A 25,837-nucleotide genomic window follows, 5' to 3' on the forward strand; every position below is an offset into this window, starting at 1 on the left:
CTGAAAATGGTCATGGTTCAAAGACAGATGACCCACCCTACTTTTCACTGACCAATGTGCAGTATAAAAGGTGGCATAACTTTGTAACTTTTGTTTTATGTTGAATCTCATCAAAATCATTGTTATGGTTTTGTGTGTATGTTTTACAAATTCTTCTGAAATAGATATTTGTAAAATATCTTTCCTTCCAGACTTTGACTTTTAGAATTAGTCCCTATACATCAAAGGTTTGACTGAATTCACCACTCGTTTACTGACTCATCATTAGCAAGTTGTACAGTTTCCTCCTCTAAAACATGATGGAGTGGGACTGTTTTCCGGCTTTTAAAGTCTATGATTGTATCACCAGTCCACATAGTCAGATTCAGACACTGTAGCAAAAGGAAAAACAATTTGGCTTATTGAAACAATCTGGCTATGTAGAGAAGACATAATGTCTTTTATTTTATACAGTTGAAACTAAATTCAAAATATCAGTTGTTTATAGGAAAGCCATCCAAAAAACATGTCCAGCTTGGATTTATACCAGCTGTCAATGGTTAGTAGATAAAGTTAACTGGAAAACTGAAATTCCCAAAGAGTGAACAGCCAAGATTAAAAAGAAAATATTTATATAATCTGGTTTAATTCTTCCTTTCTTTTTTTTCTCCTTCTTTCCATCTCACCTTTATTCAGTGACTATGAGTATTTACCAATCATGGTAGGTTCTTAGGCAATAAAGATGAATAGGAAATAGTCCCTGGCCTTCAAGAAACATCATTAGCATCAGTAAATAACAGATTAGGATAATGTGATTATTGCCACAGTAAATATCAGATTAGATAAATGTTATCTAATCAGTATATAACAGATAACCATCAGTAAGTAACAGATTAGATAATGTGGTTAACTCAGAGGATATATGTAGTCATAGGGTATTCTGAAAATATATAGTGGAGGTCCTTGGTGGGAGTGAATTATGAAAGGTTTTCATGGACACACAATGATTCTTCAAGGATATGTAGGAGTTCTATACATATGTTGAAAGGAGATTATGCAGAAAGGCGATACATTCTGGTCAGGCGTTCATTCTGAGTCAGAAGGGTCTAGAGGATTCAGCAAAGGCCTAGGTCACAGAGTCCTGTAAGTCTTGTTAGAAGCAAAGATTTTAGGGGCACTTGAGTGGCTTACTAAGGTTGAGCACTGGACTCTTGGTTTTGCCTCAGGTCATGATCTTAGGGTTATGAAACTGAGCCCCCTTCGGGCTCCAGGTTCAATTCAGAGTCTGCTTGGGATTCTCTCCTCTCCCTCCCCCTCTGCCCTTTCCCCTACTTGCATGCATGGGCACACTGTCTCTCTCATAAATAAATAAATAAATAAATAGATAAATAAATAAATAAATAAGATCTTAAAAAAAAAAGAAGCAAAGACTTTATGCTAGGTAAAGGGATTTAAGGTATGGAAGGGATACCATAGGATTTGCATTTTAGAAAGATCACACTGATGAATGAATGAAGAAATGACTTTGAGTACAAGATGGAAGGCAATGAAACCTCGTAGGAAACTCCCACAGGAGTCCAGATGTATGCTGTCCATGAGATAGCTACTAAGCATATATGGCTACTTAAATTCAAATTAATTAAAATATAATGAAATTTAAATCTCAGTCTGTTAGTTACAGTTAGCTACCTTTCTAGTGCTCATTAGCTGCATATAGCAAGAGGCTACCATATTGGACAGAGCAGATACAGGATATTTCCATCATTACAGAAACTGCAATTGGATGCTGTTAGACTAGACAAGAGATACAAAGAACATGAACTAAGGCAGCAGTGGCCAAGATGGCCACAAAAAAAAAAAAAAAAAAAAAAAAAAAAAAAAAGCACAGAAGGACAATTTAGAAGGAGAATTGGGTACTGATTGGATGGATGTGAATGGGGAATGAATGAAGGTTCAGACATGCTTGATTGCAATCAGAGAATATGGGAAGAAGTTTTATATAGAGGTAATAATCAGCTAAATTTGAGTTTATTAATTTTGAGGCCGTGCAGGTAGAAAATGATGCCTAAGATAATGCCTTCATTCTATAATTACATTTTGTAAATATGGAACACTTTTATATAATCATAGAATATTACTGTTAGGAGGGGACACTCAATCTGCAAGTCAAAAACCATAGTATGACCTTTGCTTCATTCATTTCCATATCCTCAGCCCCTATTACAGTGCCTGATGTGTAGAGAAGCATAAGTAAATTCATTTTGATGAACGAATGAATGAGGCCCAGAGAGGTGACATGAAGTCCTGTGTAAAGTGGAACAATCACTGTTTTTGGAGAAACATGGTTAAATATTCAGTTGTGCTATTTAACTAGATATTCAATTATAGACAAATCACAAGTTTTCTAAGCCTTGGTTTCTTTTCTTCTTTTTTTTTTAATTTTTATTTTTTTATGATAGTCACACAGAGAGAAAGAGAGGCAGAGACATAGGCAGAGGGAGAAGCAGGCTCCATGCACCGGGAGCCTGACATGGGATTCAATCCCGGGTCTCAGGATCACGCCCCGGGCCAAAGGCAGGCGCCAAACCGCTGTGCCACCCAGGGATCCCTAAGCCTTGGTTTCTTTATAAATGAAACATTGGGTTATTGTAGTGATTTTTAAAAAATTAATTTACCAAAAAGTGCTTTGAAGACTGCAAAGTGCTATACTTGTATAAGTCTGGTGATTATTATTATTATTATTATTATTATTATTTAGATTTTATTTAAATACAAGTTAGTTAACATATAGTGTATTGTTAGTTTCAGGGGTATTATTTAGTGATTCATCAGTTGCATATAACACTCAGTGCTCATCATATCACTTGCCCTCCTTAATATCATCACCCAGTTACCACATCCCCCTTGTTTGTACCCCCTCCAGTAATCCTCTGTTTCTCGTAATTAAGAGTCTCTTATGGTTTGTCTCCCTCTCTGTTTTTATTTTATTTTATTTTATTTTATTTTATTTTATTATTTTATTTTATTATTTTATTTTTCCTCCTCTTATGATTTCACTAATATGTAGAATTTTAGAAACAAAACTGGTGAACATAGGGGAAGGGATGGTGTTTATCATTATTAGCCAGGATTACCTGGTCCTTACTCAAAGTCTGGTCCATGGATCAGCAGCACTGTAATATCTGGGTGCTTGTAAGAATTACAGAATATCAGACTTTAGCCTAGACCTTCTGAATCAAAGTCTTTCTTTTAATAAGATTTCTAGATATTCGCATGCTCCTTAAAATTAGAGAAACATTAAACTACTTATTAGCAGACTTGGAATTTTAACTCAAGTCTTTCAATTCTCAGATGATGATGGATGAAAGAGTCAACACAATTACTAAGTCAATTTGATGGGAAATGAGTCTGATTTATTCACACTAAACGCTCAAAACTAATTGATGGGACTAGAATATTGCTAGTTCCTGGTCTAATTTTCTTACATAGATGCAATCTTGATAGTGGCCAAATTTCTCCAATAAGATTGTTGACCACTTGGATGAGGGCAAAGATAACATGCTAATTGCTTTCCAGATGACACAAAGTTGAGAATCAGTCAGAGTCCTATCATGAGGCAAAAACCACATTTTGGATGACAATCAAATTCCTAAATGATCTCCATCATCTGGAATGTTAGGCTGAATATTATAGTAAATTACAGTTAATAGGGATAAATATAAATGTCTCTATGAAGGTCATCTAATGTATTAATAGTGAAAATATGATATTCTTTCATTTGTTAAGGAGATGTGTAAGAAGAACTTATTGTATGTCTGGCACTGCACTAGAAAGGCACTAGAAAGGTGAGCCAAGCTGATGAAGTTCTGGCCTCATGGAACATACACTCTTTGGATTAAGATCATTTATTCTACAGGTAACTATTCTTACATTCATTAATTCAACAAATAGTTCTTGAGTATTCAGTATGGTCTCTGAAATCTTCTGGGTATTGAGTATATAGCAGTAAATAAGACAAATAATGTCACTGTTCTCCAGGAGCTTAAATTTTAGGGGGTAATAAACAATAAAGCAAATATATGAATGTGATAATTCAGTTGAGCAATATGCACTAAGAATAAAGTACAGACACTAATATGATAGATTTGTGTGCTCCAGGAACAGAAAGAAGGCTAGTGAGATAAAAGATAAGTTTGGTTGCTAAAGCTTGGGTAGGTCATCTAGTAAGAGATTTAGAATTTATTTCTACAAAATGTGAAGACAAATGATATGTATAAATGTAAAATTATAACATAATAGCTGCTATAAAGGAGAAGTACATGGTATTCATTATAAGAGTTTATAATAAGGGGGATGGGGTCTAAGTAAATGATGCCACTGAGATCTGAAGCAAAACAGTTAACCAAGAGAAACAAGGAGGTAACAGAAAGCGGAAGAGTGTATACTGGAAGAGGAAAAGATATGCTCATGATGGAATAAAACATAGCATAGACTAGAGGAACAGTGAGAAAAGTAATTACTAAATTTCAGGTGACTTATACTCAGCGTGAATCAATGGAATGATGAGATTGCCAAGAATGTGAACATAATTGTAGGTTGCATTAATAGATACACAGCATCCAGAATGCGGGAAAGGTTAGCCCTACTCCACTCTACGCTGATCATACTAAACACCGTGCAAGAGGACCATTCGAATGGTAAATGGTTCTCCAACCTTTTATTTTCAGGCTGTACAAATACCCACCATTTGCTTCAACGTGGATGGAACTGGAGGGTATTATGCTGAGTGAAGTAAGTCAGTCGGAGAAGGACAAACATTATATGTTCTCATTCATTTGGGGAATATAAATAATAGTGAAAGGGAAAATAAGGGAAGGGAGAAGAAATGTGTGGGAAATATCAGAAAGGGAGACAGAACGTAAAGACTGCTAACTCTGGGAAACGAACTAGGGGTGGTAGAAGGGGAGGAGGGCGGGGGGTGGGAGTGAATGGGTGACGGGCACTGGGTGTTATTCTGTATGTTAGTAAATTGAACACCAATAAAAAAAAAAAAAAAAAAACACCGTGCAAGAAGAGAACAGCCCAGGATGTTAGATGACCCGTGGGAAGAAGAGAGATGGGACCTAATGCCTCTTCACATGAGAATGAAAGAATGGTGCTCAACATCTGTGTCTGTTGTTTTTTGACTATCTAGCATCCATTGTCCTTTTTGATTAACATTTTCTTTTGAGGACATCTTTTGCCACTGGATCCAATGTGGTGGGGCCATAGTCAGGGGCTCCCTCTTCCTCTGTGCCCTGGCACAAATGCCACCTTATTTATAACCATGTTCCTCTAGAATAGCAGGACAAAGAGCCTTAACATAATTGGAGGTTAAGTCAGCAGTGACAGCCTGATCAAACTATTCCTGTAAAAGAAACAGCTTCTGCATTTCCTATTTCCTAGCCCCAGGGAGCTACCTTGGGCCCATTTAGTTTTAAACCTGCTTCTTCCATGGATTTTTTAAGTCCCTCATATCCTTCCAATAAAATTCTTGTTTGCTTGAGTTAGCTAGAGTTATTTCTGTTAATTGCAACCAAAGAACGCTGACACATTTAGCTGGGCAAACAAAGGACTTGGGTGAACCTGAGGTAAGGAGAGCTGCTGTCTTCAAATATTTGGAAGAATGTATAGAAAGAAAGCTTGGATTTCTCCTGTACCACACCGGGAAGCTGGCTTAAAACTAAAAGATATAAACTCTTTTTATGGATAAACATTTTAATAAATAAAAATTCCCTAAGGGGGACTAGTCTCCATGAAAAGGCATGAGTTTCTATTACTGGTGTTTTCTTTCTTTTCTTTTTTTTTTTTTCTTTTTTTCTTTTTTTTTAGCAGAAGAGAGCTAGACAAGTTAGGCCTTTATTGGAAGGAATTGAGGAAACAGAAGGGAATGGCCTAAGTGATTTTTAAGGTTCAAAGGTTCAATAATTCTTGGGATTCAAATGACATCTTTTGTATAACTTAAGTTTTCAAATTAATTGTCTTTGGCATGTTTTTGCAAGCTGAAATAGACTTTGATGAGGAAGAATAAGAGAACAGATTTTTTTTTAATTAATTAATTTATTTATTTATGATAGTCACAGAGAGAGAGAGAGAGGCAGAGACACAGGCAGAGGGAGAAGCAGGCTCCATGCACCAGGAGCCTGATGTGGGACTCGATCCCGGGTCTCCAGGATCGCGCCCTGGGCCAAAGGCAGGCGCCAAACCGCTGCGCCACCCAGGGATCCCAAGAGAACAGATTTTTATAAGAAGTGCCATTAAAAGTAGAAATGCAAAATTTTCAAGTATCAACTGGATTGAAAAAGGACACTTTTTTAAAGACTAATTTACCTTTATAAAATGTTTCCCAAAGGTTATTGTGTGCAGATGGCTTTGTTTTCACCCTTGGAGCAGGACACCATGGCTAAACCACTGTCTGGTAATTTCATTGTCTCCAGGCCTCATTTACAGCCTTGAAGAGAGTCAGAATAGCCTTTGCTTACCCATCCAATAATTATGGTTGCTGTGCATGACTGAAAGAATGGCTATTTTCTAATGACAAGGTGGTTTGGTTCAGAGGTATGCTATCTCCAGCAGGAATTCAAACATTTTAAATAGTGGTCACTGAGTCAAATAAAAAGTATGTTTATTTTTATGTAAGATATGTTTTCAAGGATTATCATTTGTTATATTGAAGATATTTCTGTAGTTGCTGAAAAACTACCATGCAAGACACCATCCAATGCATTACTAAATATCCCTTGTATGATGATCTGTATCAGTTAGTTATCACTGCATAACAAATAATTCCTCAGCTTAGCTGCTTAAAACAACAAGTATAATTGCTCATGAGTTTGCAGGTCAGCTAAATGTTGCTTGGGGTGACAGGGGTGACTGGGCCATGTGTCTCTCCCTTATCCAGCAGGCTTCCTTTACTGTTGTATTTGCATGGCAATGACAGGTTTTGAAAAGCAGTGGCAGAAAGGCTCCAATGTACAAGCATGTTTTTTTTTTTTTAAAGATTGTATTATTTATTAATGAGAGACACAGAGAGGCAGAGACACAGGCAGAGGGAGAAGCAGGCTCCCTGTGGGGAGCCTGATGTGGGACTTGATCCCAGAACCTTGGGATCATGACCGGAGCGGAAGGCAGATGCTCAACCCCTGAGCCACCCAGAGCCAACATACTTTAAACAAGCATGTTTTAAAGTATCTGCTTGCATCAATATTACTAATAGTGCACAGGCCAAAGCAAGTCACATGGCCAAGCCCAGAATCAAAGTGGGAAGGCATTGCCAAAGGGCATGGATATAGGCAAAGTAAAAAAATTGGAGACATTACTGCAGTCAATCTGCTACTAGGTTCAAGTAGTAAATTTATTATCAAGAGAAAGTTTTTTTTTTTTTTTCAAGAATATTCTTGAGATAATGAACTTTATAGTAGCTCACTGTTTTCCCTTTTGGCTTAGAATACTAGGAAGCTCAAAATATTAATATTTACTTAGCTAAATCATTATTAATGTATTCATTTCCCTTATACATGGTCTTACTGTTTATATAAGTCTTATTGTATATAGCCTGCAATGTAAGTTGCCTCAATGATTTTTGTTTTTCAGAGAGACAGTATAGTACCAAAAAGGAATACTTATATTTATTTAAGGCATGAGCAGTTTTCATAAAGTACCTACAGACATTTAAAACACCTGTGAACAAGAGAAAACAGAGAAGCTTTATCTTTTAAAGGGGCATTAGTCATTATTACTTATTACATCCTCCTGGTTCTATGTATATCAAAGTGACAACTGTACACCTCAACAAAAGTTTTTCAGGGAATTATCTCAAACCAATTTTCACTAGGGATGTAGCCTTTTAGCATCTACAGGTTCAAAAGAGAAATATTTTAAAATTCAGAACCCACACCTAAGAAGGTGACAGATGTAGAGAAAATTCAGCTGAAAATGAAGTTCTTCATTTCATTTTGGAATATTTTCTTCTAAAGATATCATGAGACAGATTTTCAAAGGACTTTGAAGATATAGCTGCAGTGTTTCATGCCCATATGATTGAGTCCAGGAAATATTACCTGAGCCTTGGCAGTTGAATTTGAAATGCTGACTTGAAATATTTTCATTGAAGTTATACCAAAGTTAAATAGAACTAGAAAGTTATTTAAGCTGGTTTTAACATTTTCTTATCCATTTTCTCTGAACTGACAGCATGCTCTCAAACTTGTGAGACAAAGAATTAATAGGTGTTAAAAGTCTTTGGGGGAATTTACCTCTGGAGGAAACCAAAAGATTTCTATAGATCCCAAATGATTTCTAATGAGTTGAAGATTTCTTTTTGATAAATCAGTCACTCACAAATTAACATTGGTCCCAAAATAAAGGATCAATTCTCTCAATTAAATGTGGTATGGACTAGATATTCCATCTAATGGTAAGAAAATGATTTATTTAAAAATAATAATTAGACTTGTATATACCAATTCTAATCCAAGAGATAGCTCCTCAATGATTTTCACACAGTTAGTAGAGAGGACTAAATGTGAAAAGGGCTATCAAAATTATAACCATTCTGAAGAATTCACAAACAGCTTGTATAGACTTGAGAATTTTCTGGTCCCACCATATTGAAATATGATTAGGTAGTTATAATTTTAAAGAGCTTTTTACAGGTCCTCTACAGATATTGTGGACATAACTGAAATATACTGCCTCCTGAAAATTTGCTTTGAGAATATTACCCAACTTCTTGTTTTTAAAATATTTCCCCCTAGAAGCTAATTTCCTGGACCTAAAAGGACTTCAAAGGATTGTATTCTTTTCTTGATGTCAAGATATTGCTGTAGTCATTCCTGTAATGATATCTATTCCAATGCACAAAGGAATAGTTTATAGCTAACTATAAGTACTTATATATTTTATGCACTGTGATCCAGAGAAAGGCTCTGGCAAAGACACTGAGAGCTCTGATTTCAATTAATGCCTTACCTGCTCTCATTACATGTGTGACTTTATCTGTAGGTGTATGTATGGATAATCAAATGACTGCTGACTCTTCTGTTCCATAAGGAGATTAATTTTTGTCAAACAAGTTGTTTGGGCAAAATAACTAATCAATGAAATGGCTTTTTCATCTTTATGCCAGTTGCTCTGAAGTTATGCAGGAATCTGGAAGTTCATAAAATTTATATTCCCTAGCTCTAGTTTTAATTGATTCACTTTACTCCTGGAATGCATGGAATACCTCACCACACCCTCCTGCACAAATGTACTGCTTCCTTGTCATGTAAGGCACCTCTTAGGTGTTCTCTCTTTTATGAAGACTGTTCTGATTCTCCCATCTTGAATTTCTTTCTGCTTCCCCTTCATTCTTTCAGCCCTTGATTTCAGTGTTTCTTAAGGGATTTCCTGCTTTTGGGGCACCTGGTGGCTCAGTCTGTTGAGCATCTGACTCTTGGTTTTGGTTCAGGTCACAATTTCAAGGTTGTGAGATCAAGCCCCGCCTCAGGCTCTCTTGAGATTTTCTTCCTGTCCCTCTGCCTCTCTCTCTTCTGCTCTCTAAAATAAATAAACACATTTTTATTTATTTCTCTGAGATTCTTGAGATTCTCTTCTCCCTTGAGATTCCTTTGAGTTGAGATTCCCTTGAGTTGAGATTCCCTTGAGATTCCTCTCCCTTGAGATTCTCTTACTCTCCCTCTGCACCCCTCCATCAAATAAAAAAATAAATCTTAAAAAAAAATAGAGTTCTTGCTCTCTACAGTGTATTATAATGTTTATATTTTGTATGCTTCTTGAGATAGACTCAATATCTGTCTTCCTTTTATCACTCACAGTTGTACCAGGGGAAGTAATGACAGGGGTAATTAAAAAAAAATACAGATTGTTTACAATAAAGCTTAAAGGACTGCATTGCCAAGGTAGCAGAGAAAATGCTAGGCTGGCTGCTATGAGGATTTAACAGTCTGAGTTATGCTGGTGAATTCCTATAGTCTGACACCCTGGCAACCAATGATCTTTTTACTCTCCATAGTTTTGCCTTTTCCACAATATCATGTAGTTGGAATCACAATTGTGTAGCTATTCATTTTGGCGTTTTTGACTTAGCAATACACAATTAACTAATGTTCTTCTATGTTTTTTCATGGCTTGGTAGTTCATTTATTTTTTACAATAAGTAATATCCCATTATCTGGATGTATAGTTTATCCATTAGCCTACAACTGAAGGTATCTTTGTTGCTTCCAAGTTTTGGTAATTATGAATAAAGGCGCTATAAACATTTGTGCACAGGTTTTTGCGTAGGTTTAAGTTTTAAGCTCCTCTGAGTAAATACCAAGGAGTGGAATTAGTTGATCATTTGGTAAGAGCGTGTTTAGTTTTGTAAGAAACCACTAACTATCTTTCAAAGTGGCTGCACAATTTTTTCATTCACTCCAGTAATGAAAGAGAGTTACTGTTGCTTCAAATCCTCACCAGCATTTAGATTTGTTATATTCGAGATTTTGGCCATTATAGTGTAGTATTATCTCATTATTGTTGTAATCTGCATTTTTCTGATGACATTTAATGTGGAGCATATTTTCATTTGATTATTTGCCATTTGTAGGTCTTTTTCTTGTATGTTAAGGCCTTTGGCTCATTAAAGTTGGGTTTTTTGTTTTCTTCTGGTTGAGTTTTAAGGTTCTTTGTATATTTTGGATAACATTTTTCATTTTTGATATTGGTGATTTGTGTCCTTTTTTTTTCTTAGTTAACCTGTTTGAGTCCCTGTTTCAGTTCTTTTGAAGATATACCTATTAGTGTAATTTCTAGATCACGTGGTATCTTATTTTAAATTTGAGAAATCTCCATACTTTTTTTTTCATAGTGGCTGCATCATTTTATGTTCCCACCACTATGCACATGGGTTCAAACTTCTCCACCCTATCTTCCATACCTTCTTGTATAGGCAGTTGTGCCTAGCATCCACTGGTTCTAACTCTAAAAATAGCCATTTGAAAATGCACTCCTCTTCTAGTCTCAGCCATATGATTTTGTTAGGTTTCACTACTAAACCTTAGAGTGAAACATGGGACTCAGGGTTATAATGATCACAGAATTTAATGTTTTCTGGTCATAGTGACTGGTTAGGGATGATCACATGACCCAATCTGAGTCAATGATCTGCAGTGAGACTGTTCTGGGACTTTGTGGAAAATAATTCTTATTTCCTTCTGTAATTAAATGTCTACAGTTTTAAGGTCTGGAGCTGCTGCAGCCATTTTTGGCCATGAGGAGAAAGAGTCAACATGATGGAAAGACCAGCTGAGTCTATGTTTATTTTGTCACTTGCAATGAGAAGTGGTCTAATATACTCCACTTGACTAATCCATGCAGGAATCATTTACTGTGGTGATAGCTGAGTCATGCTAGTAAATACGATTTATATGTATTTCAGACTTGAGTCTTGAGGAATATTTTATCTTTAAGGTGGATTTTGCATCTAGTCTGCTCATTATGTGTGACTTTTAAAGTTCAGCTATTAGATTTTGGTGAGCACCTGTCTGTCTCTCCTCTGCCTACTATTTTGTAATGGTCCATTTAATTTTGGAATGTTTTATAAGACTTTTCATGGCAGATTTGCCTTCTTGATGAGTTCTGCTTTCGCCAATATTAAAATTAGATTGCACCGCTGGAGAACCTACCTGCTGTTATCTGCCAGGAGTCCCCTCAAAATATTCCAAGTGATGTGGGGACGGAGAGGGTGTATGGTTAAACATCAGTTTTACAACCTGCTGAATTCTGACAGTAGGAATTCTTGTGGTGAGAGAAAATAATTAGAAAACAAAAGCCAAGATTTTAAAATCTAAACAAAACCATCCAGAGACAAGCTCAAAATTAGTACAGGCACAGAGGATGAAAACACTAGAAAACTCCATATGGTATTATTGTAATTACTCACTAGACCTAGACTACATGACTATAATGTTATTACACTACAAGATTAAATGCACTGAAGCCATAGGTCTTTGCTATTCATCCTAGGCATAAAAAGTTCTGAATCTAATACATGAACAGCTTTCCCCCTCAGTGAAAAGAGGAAGGAGTCTGGTGTTGTTGGCCTATTGATTTGGATGACACATGTTCTCTGAACCACCTAGAGGGATTCTCTGTAGACTGAATGAAATCCAAAGGTCAGAGAAAAAAACTGATAAATATAATTGCAATTTCCTTGCAGCACCATATTTGATGACAAGACATTTGACATAGTGACAATTTAATATGTGGAAAGGGGGGAGAAAGACCAGACATACTGTCCATCTGTAGTAATTGATCTTTTGCAAGTTCCCAATGGGCACCGGGGGACAACTCTCATAAATAGCTTCTTCATGTAACCCAAAGGGAGAAGGTGAAAGACCTTGTTCATTTCGGTGAAGTTTCCTCTTTCTCTCTAGAAGACAAGCTGACATAATGACATCAAGCAGAGGGACCAGAGTATGCTGGGTGATGTGTAGGCAATCAAGTTAAGGTTTCTGAATGAAAACTCAATCTCCCTCAGGTCAGTTTTATAAAGCTGTAATTATCTTTTATGACATCCAAATAAATCTCCATTTTGGAAAGAATTATGCATATTTTAGAAAAGTGAATTTGGGAATGAGCAATTCAAAACTCTTCCTTTTACTGTGTATTATAGAAACTAAAGGCAATTCCAAAGTTATCAATTTAATTTAGAATTCCTTATTGCTTAGATAAATGGTTCTAAAATTTTTATCTAGAATCTTACTGTAGTACTTGGCATGTGATGTTATTACTAAATATTTGAGTGAATAAATTGATGAAGTAATGACTGTATTAATCAATGAATTCCTCAGGGTGGTTTGGAGAAGATGTCATTCAAATCAATAGGCCCAACAAAGCCTGACAGCTTTTTCTCAGCTTTCATTGATGGGAAAAACATTTTACATATTGGACTTAGAACTTTTGTGACAAGGATAGATAGCAAAAACCTAGGTAGATGTTGAATAGACTATTAAATATACCACTCTGGAGTTTTTGGAAGAAGTCTGGGCTGATGATCTAAACTTGGATTTGCCCAGCATTTAGATAGCTTATCAGGCTATAGACTAAATGAAGATAAGACACCTAGGAAGAGGAGATAGAGAAGAGGTCCCAACACTGGGCACTGGGTCAGTTTAGAGGTTGTAGAGATGAGAATACACCAGATCACTGAGAAGGGAGGCCGGAGTGTAGAAGGAAACCCAACATCCTGGATAGTAAGTAAAGTAAGACTTTTATAATGGGAGGTGTGATCCACTGTGTATCAAATGCTGCTGAGAGGCCAAATTGAAGAATGAGTACTGACCATGAGATTTGTTAATCACAGGTCATTAACCTTAACAAGAGTGGTTTCAGGGCAGTGGAAGGAAAGTTTTCTCATTAGGGTAGTCTGCTAGAAATGAGGTGCACAGTTGGGATGCATTTGAGGGCAGGGTGAGGTGATGAGGTCAGATCTGGGTATGTTGAGTTTGAGATCTCATGAGATATTGATATGATGGACGTTGTGTTTTGAAGTCAAATAAATCTATAAATGAATTCTGGCTTTGCCACTTACCCTGTAGGGCTATCAGTAGGTTAGTTAATTTTGATAAGCTTTAGTTCTGTCAAGTATAAAATGAGCATAATAATAATGAGCTGGAATACTTTGGAGAGATTTAGACCCAGTGTATGTAAAACACCTAGTATATATCAGAACTTGATAATGATAGTGGTTACTGTAACCATGCTGTTGGAAGTGCCCAAAATATGGCTGCTTAGAAATTCCCTTAATTTCTACTGCAATTCTCAATCAGAATCCTAGTCTTGCTGTGGTTGATGTAAACTTCATGCAGCAAGTTAAACAGTGTTTCTCAAGAAGATACTGAAACATTGAAAACTACTATTTGTAGTGACTTAACAAAATCATATTTTGCCATATGATTGAGCCATAAAAATTAAAATATGTTCTATATTTACATTATGGAATGATATCTACTATATACCTTAAATAAATAAGTCACGTCATAAAATAGGTACATCGTAACTTCATTTTTGTAAAAAATATGTGTAGATTTGCAATCTATAGAATAAAGCCTCCAGAAAGCTTTACCATTTATAAAGCACTTTTTCATCTTTTTTTTAAAGATTTTATTTATTTATTCATGAGAGACACAGAGAGGGGGAGAGAGAGAGGCAGAAACACAGGCAGAGGGAGAAGCAGGCTCCATGCAGGGAGCCCAATGCGGCGCTAAACCACTGAGCCACCCGGACTGCCCCAGCACTTTTTCATCTAATGAAGTCTTACCAGAACACCACAGATATTTCTTATTTAGTCTATTTTAAAGACAAGAATTAAGCCTTAAGTGTTTAAGGCTAAATAGGTGGCAAAACTGGGCCTCTGGACTCCATTCCACACATCTAGTCCTTTTCATGGCCCTGCAATTGTGCCTGCTTGCAAGAGATTTTGGGACTAACTGTTCAAAATACCATGGGAAGCTGTGAGCCTGGACAGGCCCCATCTATATCTATGACACCATCTGACTAAGGCTTTGGATATGGCTAGTTTGGGGAAAAAAAAAAAAAAGTAGTTCTTATGCTTTCTCTTCTCCTTTTCTACCTCTGCTTTAAGAAGCTCTCTACTGCAGGGGCAGCAGGACTTCTCTCCAAGATGTGGGGCTTCAAGCCAGGGTTAACATCTAGCCTTTCTGGGTGACTCCCAGAACCTGCCAGGCACATAGGTATAGAGTTGGGAACCTCTTGGGTCTTGCCATAGCCGATGTTAAGTCTGTAGAGTTTCCTGTAGTCCACCCATTTGCTCTAGGCACCCCTAGCGCAGGGACCCATGTGGCTAGTTTGGGGATTAAAATCCTGGCATTCCAAAACAAAACTCCATTTTAAAATAGCATTTTAAAGGTAAAGTTACTAAAGGCATACATTCATACATATTATAATTTTGACACTTGCAATAGAGGATTTGTAATGAAAGTAATAAATGGAACTGTTATAGAGAAATGAGCCAAATTTGTTATTCTGATATATACATATGAAGGACTGAAAGTTTCCTGGTGAGAAATTATAAATAAATATTTATATTTATTATCTATTAAGCGCCAAATACTGTGTTAAGTGCTTGAGATACCATGACCAAGACAGGTAATTCTTTCCAGGAGACAGAGTGGAAACCAGTAACTATAACCTCAAATGCTATAAAAGAAGAGTGCATGGGCTATTAAAATAAAGATTAGGTCATCTAAGGATTTGGTAAGGCCTTCATGCAAACTTCAAACCAATTCATCCAAGAATGGTGGGGCATCTTTTATCCCTTCACCGCCAGAAGGAACTGTCAGGGGAACTCAAATGAGAACCTCCGACGGGACGGGGTCACATGTTGCCTTTGATATTGTGCCCCAATGCTATCCTAGTGCTGTTAGGGCAAAAGGCACTCATTTTGCTGAAGAAGGTCTATTGCAACATCTCTGAGCTCTAATGTCATGCATAGAAGTGGGCAAAGGACCCCATCTGGCTGTCATTGGGATGGGAACGTGCTCATCACAGACAGTGGCAGGCCTAACTGCTGAGCACAAGATGCTTATATAACAAGCTACTGATGTGTTAGGGGCTTCCTAAACTCATTTGGCAGGTTCAGGACCATTGTCCAAATCTCCCTCAGCGAGAATCAATGAAGCAGAGAAATACAATGACTCATTCTGTGAGGATACAGATGCCAGATAACCTGAGTCTGCACAAAGGCATCCAAAAGATTTCATCCAGGGAACTTCACAGATTCCAGTGTCATAACCAGAATGCCAAGTACATGCCCATGGGAATGGGCAGCATTACACTCCAGTGTGTGCTCTCCTTCTTTGAGAAAAGAGCTCTCTGGAGAAGATGCATTTGTAACACTTCCAGGAAATCCTTCATCTTCACCGGCTCAACAGCCCCATTCTTCTGGATGAGGTATTTAGGTAGGTAAGTGTGGTTAAGTCAAATGCAACTGCTTCTGTGAGGCAAAATGTTTCAAACTGCCCCCAGAAGGTTATAGATATTCAAGTTAGCAAGTTGTCTACTTTGAATGTGTTAAGATGTAATCATTTTAAGAACTAAGATAAATGCCCAAATGCCATTAAAGAGTTGCTTCTTTTTTTTTCTATGTGGATTTAAACAACAACAAAAATCTTGTGGCAGATTATCCATCTGTTTGCCTATACCAGTTAGAGTGTTTAGGTTATATGTAACTGAAATGGACTTCAGTTAATTTATTGAAAGGATTATATGATAGTTCACAATCTGGAAAGCCTGAACAGGGCTGAGGAAGAAGGGCAATCAGTAGTAGCTCTGGGGATCTAGATTAGAATCTAAGGGGCAGTATCCCCAGGGAGCTGCCATCAGAATGACTCTACTCTAACCATGCCCTGCCCATAGGAAAGTTCTGATTCCTGAGGAGGGAGAGTCTGGCTGGCTCAGCCTGTGCCTGCCCAACGCCCCCCCGGCCCCCAACAGTAAGGAAATAGCATTTGAACTGAGAGATCCAGGAAGATTACAAGTAATGGGGAAAGGCACTTCCTGAGGGAATGATTGAGATGCTCTTATCAGGAAAAAGAAAAACTAGTTGCTATGCAGATAAAATAAATTTCATAATATCCAAACTCTTTCTGATATCCTCATTTTTGGTTTTCATGATAGGAGCAAGGTCTTTTTGAATGAAGTAGCATGTCAGTTGAGATGTAGGACAAGAGGAAGCGGGCCACTGAAGATCAATGAGAAGGGGGTTTCAGTCAGGGGGAGAAACAAGCACAAAGGCCCTGAGGCAGAAAAAAAAAAGCCTGATATCTTTGATTAGCTATAAATCCTATGTGGTTACAGCTAAATGAAAGAGCTGGCTAATGGCAGATATTGTCAGAGAGACAAGCAGCGGCTGGGCTATGTAAGACCCTCCAGGGTGTGGCAAGAAGAAACCGTGTCTAAAGTGAATACAAAGCAAGCAGAGGAGCTTATTAGCTGTCTACCCATAAGCAAGATACTTCATATCACTGAGATTCAGTTTATCTTCTTTAAATGGTCTAATGTGTAACCCTTATCAAGAACCCTCAAAGAAAGCTGTGTTCTAGAATTCCAGATTTCTTTTATTAGAAACATACTCTGGGACATGGCTTATTTTACATGACATCTCCCAAAAAAGTCTGATGCATTACCTCGCAATCCAGTACATGATTCTTTCTTTCTTTCTTTCTTTCTTTCTTTCTTTCTTTCTTTCTTTCTTTCTTTCTTTCTTTCTTTCTTTCTTTCTTCTCTTTCTTTCTTTCTTTCTTTCTCTCTCTCTCTCTTTCTTTTTCTTTCTTTCTTTCTTTCTTTCTTTCTTTCTTTCTTTCTTTCTTTCTTCTCTTTATTTTTAAGATTTTATTTATTTACTAAATGGAGACACAGAGAGTCAGAGACATAGGCAAAGGGAGAAGCAGGCTGATGTGGAACTCGATCCCAGGACTCCAGGATCACGACCTGAGTCAAAGGTAGATGCTCAACCACTGAGCAACCCAGGCTTCCCTACATGATTATTTCTGCCATCAAATGAATTTGTTGCAAAAGTGCCCAAAGTAAACAAGTAAATTAATAAGAAGGAAAAAGAAAAAAAAATCTCTTTGGTTTTTAGACTGCATTGGATTTCAAACATACAGATGCAGGACTACAACCAGTACCTGCATGTAAGAGTCTTCCCTGATGGCTGACAATCACTTTCCCTCCTCCATTACTTGTCCCTCCTCCCTATTCCATTCCTTTGAGTCATAACATCCAAGTAGGCTGGCATGAATATAAATAATTCCTACTCAGGGTTTTCCTTATTTTATCTCCTCTACTTTGCATCATGAACTTTAGTTCCATCCTTCCCCCAGGTTCTGTGGGCTTGAACATATGTGTATGTTTGCAGATCACAAACCTGTCAGTTTTAAAACATAATGGGACCAACTGGGAACATCACCGACAACCAAATGCCACAAAGAGAACAAACCTTCCTTGAGTTGCTAGGTCAGAACCTGCTCTAACAAAGTGAGCCATGAAAGCGCCTTTATATAGTAAGTTGTTTAATTAAGATAACAGATGTTACTATTATACGAGTCCTAGTGAGCCACTATTTAATTGGACTCTCATTCACATGGCTGGTGACTGGTAAAAACCAGTTCAAACACCCATTTTCCTTGTATGAGGCTTCCCCTCCCTAAATTAAATTGAGTAAACAATGTACCCAGTGCACAAGCATTTAAAAGAGATAGCTTTAATGGCACAGGAGTTTAATATGAACATTAATGTTAGAATAAAATAATTTCGTACTTTAAAAGGCAAGTTTAATTCTCTGTTTTATCTATCAAGCACTAACGTAGGCTGACAACCACCTGCTCAGGAAAACAGCAGAGAAAACCTTCACTTGGGTATTGTTAGATGCCTGGTATTTATAATGGGCGAGGGATCTGGATAGACCTTTTACGCTCAGATTTTAATATAATCTGGAAAGAGGGATAATTGACAACCTGTCATGCATGTCAGTATGACAAATGAAACAAAGACAAAAAGAGGAGGAAAAACACCAGTGGATTAACAGAATCTCCAGGGAAGACAAAACACAGTAATTCTAGTATTTAACCATTCATGGGAAAATGAAAAGCTCACTGTGCTGTGTATTAGAAAATGGGCTCTTGGCTAGGCTGCCACAGCTAGTCTGATTCCAAACCATCTTGTTCTTCCAAATTGTCTCTAGTTACATAAAGGTTCAGAGCTAGCTCTAGATCTACAAATGTCATTGCTTACAGGGGCCAGGTGGGTAATATAAATGAATAAAACAGGTAAGAATAAGTTTTCATGACAAATTTTGCTTATATATGAAAAACAGAATATTCATTGTAAACATAAGAAAATATACTCTTTTTCTGTATTTTCCTAAAATGTATGGACCTTTGGCCAAGCTTTCTTATTTTTACTTTTTGATAGAGAAATAGATACCAGAAATATGTAGCTTTTATTTTAACTCTACTGTAAGAAAAACAATAATGCAAGAGCAATAATAAATGGCAACTGACACTATATCTTAATATAAGGTACAAAGTTGTGTGGCTAACAGGAGATTTCATGCCCTGATAAAAAGATAACTTGTTTCTCAGCTCCAGCCAGTTATTGCCTATTGAAATTCAGGCTGACTGTTACTGATGATCCAGTTTTTAAAAATAAGTCAGAAATCTGGATTACATGACATATTCCAAATTTTAATGGTTAGAACTTAATTTAAGAAAATTAAACATGATGCCAGCTAATATACAATGCCTGCCAAAGAAAACCATTTTGCAAAACAGATTCAGTGAACTCTTGGCTGGATGACTTTTGGGACCTTCTGGTGGTACCTTTCTAGAATTTAAATACTACTCTTGATATAAAGCTTTACTGCCAGCACAAGAATGGGAAGAGGTTTCTTTAGTTTATACATATTGTTACATGAGAACGTATATGCTAACACTGAGTTGTGAGAGCTGCTATGAGTCATCTAACCCCACTTTTCTACTAAATGTATAATAAAAGTGCTGGGGGGAACCAGTCATTTCCATAGGTTGAAAAGCCATGCATGACAATGTTTGGGAGAGATTTTTCAAATCCTATTCTGCCTGTGATTGTTTTTTTAAAAGATTTTATTTACCTGCTTGAAAGAGAGAGAGAGAGAGAGAGAGAGAGAGAACAGGAGGGAGAGGGAGAGAGAATCTGAAGCAGACTCTGAGCTGAGTGCAGAGCCCAATGCAGGGTTCGATCCCAGGACCTCGAGATCATGACCTGAGCTGAGACCAAGAGTAAGGTATTTAACGAACTGAGCTATCCAGGCACCGCTCTGCCTAGGATCCTTTCCTCCATCACTTTACCATTTTTTCTTCCTTCTATAATTAGTGTGTGATGAACCATTTCCTGTGACAGAGATGTGTTACAGCCCTGAGGTATGCTGGGGGAGTAGAAATAGGTTGAAAACCACTGGCCTATTAATCTCTCATGCTTCATCTGACCCTAACTTCTCAGAACCAGAGATGACCTTAGCACCATGAAAAGATAGATTTCCTTCAAGGAAGATAGGAATCTCTGGACCCTACACATGGTGTACTTACTATGACTTATATATGAATAGTAGAGAACACTTCTATCATTCAAATCTTCTCCAAATGAATGTGGATCCATGTAGTCATGTTTGTAAAACAGATTCTTCTTCCTTTCTTTTAGCGTTTATTTTCAGGGCTGACATATACCCACCTTCTTGGCAAGGGGCATATATCCAGTTAGGCTAACTAAAGGGGGCTTTGTTCATGCAATTCAAACTACAGAAAAGAAACTCACTATTTGCATAAAAAAAAGTCACAGGTATTAGGCTAAGAGTCTTGGTTGTTGACAGCTTCACAGCCATGTCCCTCACTGAAGAGCCCTCTGTAGTGGGGGAATTGCCTGTACAAGGTAACTTATCTCCCTTCTATGTGATAGGCTGAAACTGGTGAACTAGTGATCTAGGGTTTCAAAGACCAGTCCCCCTTGCCTCAAGATGGAACCACTCTGAAGGGCAATCCAGTTCTAGAACTATCAATGGGATTCGCTGAAGCCTCAAATGCAACTGCATTGACAGGTAGCTTCTCCTTTTGCTCAGTTATTTCCTCATTTCCTCGTGTAGCCCCAGTAAATATTCTCTAGCAAACCTTCTATGTGCAACTTTCTATCTCAGGGTTTATTTCTAGGATATGCAATCTAAGACAGTAGCCTTATACAGGCTTCCAACAAGCTTCAAAGGAATGTTCATAGTATTTTTTTTTTTTTACTTCAATTCAGTTGCCTCAAATATTTGTTAAATAAGGATAAAGACCATTTGAAATTTAAAACTATTTGCTTATACATAGTTTCTTTTATGCTTTGCTTTGTTTTTGGTAGATGTTTAATTGAGTTCAGTATTCAGTGAAATAAAATCACTGTATAAATTCACGATTAAATACCAAATGGGTTTATGGAAAGTAGAAATGATAAAAGCTCCATCATCAACATCATGGGTGTTGGCTTTGAAATATTAGAAAGCAAATGAATGTGCTCTGATAGAGGAGGAGCTAGTTTACTGTGTTCTAGGCTGGATAGTATTCTGAGCTTTAATTCCATTATTTGGGTTCAATATTTTTTATTTTGTGTTACAGTGCTTCCAATCATAAAATGGAAAGTGTAATTTCTACTCTATCACAAAATGTTACTGTTAATATAAATTTAATACAGCAAGTGTGATGTTTGAAGGTGTGCAGTAAAAAGAAGACAAAGCAAAACAAAATACAATTCATTTTTCTTTGGGCTACATTCTTACCTTGTGACTCTGGTTGTTTGAATAATAAAAGTAAAGGTGATTAGTAAAGAAATCTTAGGAATAGCTCATCAATGGTGTTTTGTTTTGTTTTACAATAGGACCACAATCCCATTATTATATAATCATAAATACAAATGCATATATCCATAGGCAAAGTGTATACTATGTGTCTTCCTTCCAGAAAAAGCAAACACTTCCAAGCCACTTGGTAGATAACTGTGAGCATTATTAATATTATCTAGCATTCTAAAAATACATAGTATAATGATTTGAATACCACTGTTGTCTTTATAGCCAAGTATTTACCAATCAACATAAATTGCTGGGTGCCAAATTAAAGAGGAAGATGAAACCGCTCAGAAATTGCTGAGTGTTCCTGCTTAACTACCTTCAAACTTTCAGCCTCTGCACACCTTAAGAAACCAGGAATAAAGCTTTGTTCTTCCTTAGCTAATTGTAGGCTTGTATCATTCATACTATTATTCCAAAAAGAAAGAGCTGGTCTCTTTTCAGTTCAGCTATTCAAGTATAATACCTAACACTCTTGTGGAAAAATATGTCTGGAAAAACTTGAGACTGTTTGTAGCTTTTGCCCAGCATACCTTATCTTTGACTCTGTGGACAGGAATCACATGTGGGCTAAATGCTTCAAAAGCCTGTACACTGATTCTCACATGGAAATTGCATACCATCCTTCAGGTAGCATTCCACCATGTGTCTTAATGATTCTCTTTGGCCTATTTTATAGTATAGATCTGGTCTAAACTGGTATTGTAAAATTGGTAACAGAACAGCTGTATCTCATATTCTTGCTAGTAATTACAATATTGAAATTTCTTCTAGCCAGCCCTTAGTGCAATTCTGTCCATGACAATTAGTGATGGAATTTCTAAAGTAAGTGAACACATATATTCACTTACATCAGTTTTCCAAAGATTTTTTCCTCCTGAAACCCTTATCTCTTGAGGTATTCTATGCAATAAAACTCATTTCCAATTTGGGAAACATAATTCTTGGAAATTCTCCATGCAAATAATATCCTAAGGGTTCTGAGAAGGTCTGAAATATAGACCCTGCATTTCCTACTTACTTGATTGCAGAATACTGCATTACACAAAATGCATCATCCCTGTCCCTGTCCCCCCCAATCCTACCCCAAGAACTAGAAAATACTGTTGTAAATACTTAAAAACTTTACCCGTGGGTCAAGCCTCTCCATTAAAAAACAAACAAACCCAAGTATATAGTTGGCTCTACCTCACAGAAAGGAATTCACTAACTTGCCCTTTATCAATGTATGACTTGCCAACTATATGAAAATTTTGCCACATCTATGAAATCTTTTTTGTATCTACTATAGTAATTGTATCTCATGAAGAATATTTTTTTAAAGTTCTCTTATGAGGCAAAACAATTGCTTTTAATCTTATAAACACTATAGCTCTTTTAATTAATTATGTTTCTCTCTTTGATTAGGTAGCAAGACAACTACATCCAAATCTATGAATTATATGGAGTGTATTTCCATGTACTAATTTTGTTTCTGATCTTTTCCATTTTTTTTCTGATAATTTCCCATTATTCCCACACCCTAAATTATTTACTTATATCTTTTCTATTGCTTGTATTGTTTTTGTAGGCAACCTCCAATCCTTTGTGCAATGTTCATTGATTTCTTTCTTCATTTATTCTACAACTATTGAATAAATCTCACAGAAGTATTCCTGTGCTAGCACTGGATAAAAAGCAGTGACTAAAACCAGGTCCTGTTCTCATCCAGCTTACACATCAGATGGGAAAGATACATAATAGTCAGGTAGAATAAGATACACATGTGTAATCACAAATTACAAGGAAGGAATTGAAAAGGAAAGTAGGCATTGGTGATCTAATGGGAAAGAAGATACACTTGACCTTAGATATCTTGGCTCTTAAGATCTGTGAGGGAAGGTTACTGAAACAGAACCCAGAAATAAGAAAATAAGGAGTCAGATCATGTGGTCCCTTGAACATCACTGTCAACAGCTTAGTTTATATTTTAAGGGTTAGTGATGAGATTTGATTTATGTTTTAAAAAGACCATTCTGGTTATGGTGCAGAGAACAGGTTGGAAAGGGGTGAGTATAGAAGCAGGGCAGTCAGTTAGGAGGTGTCATGGACTGAATATTTGTGCCTCCTCAACATTCTTATGTTGTAATCCTAACAGTGTAATGGTGTTAGGAGGTGGGGCTTTGGGAGGTGATCAGGTGATGAGGTGCAGCCCCAATGAATAGGATTAGCACTCTTATACAAAAGACATCAGAGAGTTCTCTCCCTCATTCCATCATGTGAGGACACAGTGAGAAGACAATTGTCTAGGAACCAGGAAGCTGGCTCTCATCAGACTCTGAATCTGCTGGTGCCTTGACCTTGGACTTCCAGCCTCTAGCACTGTGAGAAATAAATGTGTGTTGTTTAAGCCACCCAGTCTACGGTAATTTTTTTATAGTAGTCTTCATGGACTAAGACGGGGCTGCTGCAATAATCCAACAAGAGAGGATAGTGGTGGGGCCAGGGTACCGGCTGTGCAGATGGAAAAAGGGGATAGATTCCATATATTCTACAGATGTAGAATTTTCTAAGTTTACTAATATACTGGATTTATGGGCTGTTGAAAAGAGAGAAATAAGAGATGATTTCTATGTTTCCAGCTTAAGCAACAAGAGGGAGAATGAGGTAACTGGGAGAACAGGTTTTAGGGTGGAGGTTGGTGGCAGCAGTGAGTTTTGTTTTGGACGTGTTAAGCCCATATTGCTCAGGGGAGATAAGGAACTGAAGATGTACATTTGGGAGTAGTTAGTGTAGATGGTATTTAAAGGCATGGAAGGAGACAGGATCGCCTAGGGACAGAGTGGAGGTAGAAAAAAGGAGGCAAAGCAGATAAGGAAGATGAACAAATGCTGACCAGAATGTTCTAATAGACAAAAGAGGAAGGAGAGTTTGACAATCTAGGAAAGAGCAGGGATGGCTGAAGGAGTGAGTCCTTGAGAAAATGAGAAAGGGCTATAGTAATTTTAAAGTACATTGTTTTTCTTTCTTTCTTTTTTTTTTTTCGGAGTCAGAACATATTGAATTCACCTGAAAAACATTTTTCTTGGTGTTAACAGCAGTCAAGCCTCATTTTTTCTTTAACAACTTTATGCATCCTTTGGAACAAACCACCTCTTTTGGAATAAAACTTTTTAGAGCAAATCAATATGTGGGAAAGTCAACATATGTGAAAGCAACTGAAAATATGAAAAGCACAATCCAAATTTTAATTTCTATAGTATTGACCACAGAAGACAATCCAGATGTCTTTCTCTGAAGCACACAATTGCCCCCCTTACCCCACATCCACACTTTCAAAAGATGACATTGACTCTCATTTTATTGAAATCATGGTCAAGGCCATATTACATGAAAGTCCTCAACTTTCTCTTTCATACTGTTACTCTGTGTCCTTGCCCATCCTCTGTTCCTTCCCACAGTCAGAGAAGACATGTTCATCCCTCTTTCCCATAACAATTTATTTCATATCCAATATCCCTCTGTCCCCTTGAGAATCATCTCCCCTCCCTTATATCTTTAACTCCTTCTTTACCAGTGTGAGCTCCTCAGACTATAAATATACTCCAGTGTTCTTCGTCTGAGTAAGGCTCCGTGCCCCAAATATGTCACTCTCCTCCAGTATACCCAAACATCCTCTTTTGATTACATAACATCTGCAAAAACTAGTTCTGCACCCAGCTGCTTATCATCCACCCAGTAGAGCTTTTGCTCTTATTGAAAGTATTTATTTCTAGTCTACTTTTTTTTTTCTAGTCTACTTTTGACTTCATTATCACCACACCAAATATATATAGTTGGTCGTCCTCATTCTTTATGACCTCTCAGTGACATCTGGCAATCCCTATGTATGACACGCTCTCATCTAGAATTTCACAACACTCCAATTTCCTGGTTCTCCTCTTAGTTTTCTGATGAATTTTTTGGTTTCTTTCTCTCTCTTCTGCACTTGACACAATTCAGAAAAGTCTATTCAGAGCACTTTAGTTTTCCATCTTCTCTCCGTGAACCTTATTCACCCATATCACTTCAAAAAAGATGAGTTGGAAAGCTAGGTTTCCAGTCTTGATCTGTCTCACGAACTCCAAACTGTCTGTACAATGTCCCACAAGCAATGATTTACTGGTTAATGTTTAACCACTCTTTCTCTGTGGAAAAAATGTCCTGACTTGTGCCAGTTTCCATGGTGTGAATATTCCCATTTTGGTCAATGTCAAACTACCAAAGTGACATCAGTAACATGGACCTGGGAAGAAAAGTGTCCAATCAGCTCTTTCAAGCCTGTGCAAGTAGGCTCCAAAATACTACCACGTGACAAGCCCTTCATATTCAATAGACTGAAACTGAGTTTATCATCTTCCCAAACTGGTTTATCTACTTCCA

At 37.2% G+C, this 25,837-nt stretch overlaps 1 protein-coding gene and 1 long non-coding RNA gene across 27 annotated transcripts in view; one reads left to right on the forward strand and one right to left on the reverse strand.

Annotated features, from left to right (window-relative positions):
• Positions 1-25,837, reverse strand: part of CNTN4 (contactin 4) — a 922,691-nt gene that overhangs the window by 89,745 nt on the left and 807,109 nt on the right. The window lies entirely within an intron of this gene.
• LOC112662844 (uncharacterized) overlaps positions 1-25,837 on the forward strand; it is a 171,812-nt gene that overhangs the window by 44,368 nt on the left and 101,607 nt on the right. For 6 of the 14 annotated variants that reach the window (XR_007404301.1, XR_007404302.1, XR_007404292.1 and 3 more), the window contains 3 exons: positions 3,766-3,895; positions 4,707-4,770; positions 12,438-12,541. This is a non-coding gene — a long non-coding RNA (uncharacterized LOC112662844). Of the gene's footprint in view, positions 1-3,765; positions 3,896-4,706; positions 4,771-6,370; positions 6,660-12,437; positions 12,542-15,658; positions 15,915-21,661; positions 21,802-25,837 lie in introns of those variants that run through there. The other 8 variants (XR_007404294.1, XR_004807594.2, XR_007404297.1 and 5 more) reach the window with 6 other exon arrangements.

This window comes from Canis lupus, chromosome 20, assembly GCF_003254725.2.
Source record: "Canis lupus dingo isolate Sandy chromosome 20, ASM325472v2, whole genome shotgun sequence".
Classification (NCBI taxonomy): Eukaryota; Metazoa; Chordata; class Mammalia; order Carnivora; family Canidae; genus Canis; species Canis lupus.